Raw genomic sequence first — 1025 nt, 5'->3', positions numbered from 1 at the left:
ACGGGGGGGGGGGGGGGGGGAGGGGGGAGGGGGGGTCTACTAAACAACTCGAACCGCATGCCTTAAACGTCTCCAATTCCACAAGGGAAAAACGGACCACCCAATTCACAAATAACCACCTTCCCGTGGGTGGGCAAACGGAGAAGAATGGTGGGACGACCCCAAAACAAAGCAACTCGTGACCTCACCAAGAAAACAAGTAGAATTTAACAAGTAAATGAAACAACACATCTCCAATCAACTTCTAATAAACTGCGATTGCTGGCGAAGACCTGGCGCAGCACCCCCAACGCTCTCCCGAACCGTCCGCTGCCAGCCGCTTCAACGGACGCAGGAAGGCGCGCCGATCTCCCGTCTCACGGCATCGTAGCTCGCCTCGGCCAGCCCGATGTCGTGGTTTCGCTCCTGGTACTCTCGTGTGAACCGCGAAGCCACTACCCCTTTCTAAACGGCGCTGCCCACTGGACTCTCGCGGCGACCTCACATGCGCCGACGCTCAAGACGGACCAGTCATCTTGTGTCTCAGTGCGCGACCGACCCAACCGCCAATGACCGTTGCCCGAGCAACTCGAGCAGACTGGCGGCCTAACGCGCAGATTCAGATGCAGGAACTCAGCAGCACCGACCGGGCGACCACTAGCTGAGTTCTGTTACTGGCGGAGTGGCAAGACTCTCATTTCTGGCTTTAAAGTTTGATCCAAACGACAGACATACTAGCACTCCGACGACAGACAGACACTAACTGCCACACAAATACAAACGAGAGGCAGACCAGCAACTGGTGACGCGAGACTGACCTAGCCTCACTCCGACTGACCCCCTGCCGAGCTGATAGCGCCCCTTAAATGCACGTGAACAGGCAACTTTTCCCCTTTCCCACCAGAGGGAGACACCAAAGCTGCGATTACCACAGCGGCGCCATCGCCAGAAATGGAGGGCGACTGCTTCGCACAATGCGCTGCGCCGCGCTCTACAAAACAGCAACTTTTTACCACAGCTCAAGATTCAGCACGTCGATAGTCATA

The sequence above is a fragment of the Schistocerca cancellata genome, chromosome 12 (assembly GCF_023864275.1).
Source record: "Schistocerca cancellata isolate TAMUIC-IGC-003103 chromosome 12, iqSchCanc2.1, whole genome shotgun sequence".
Lineage (NCBI taxonomy): Eukaryota > Metazoa > Arthropoda > Insecta > Orthoptera > Acrididae > Schistocerca > Schistocerca cancellata.
This window is presented reverse-complemented; position numbering follows the sequence as displayed.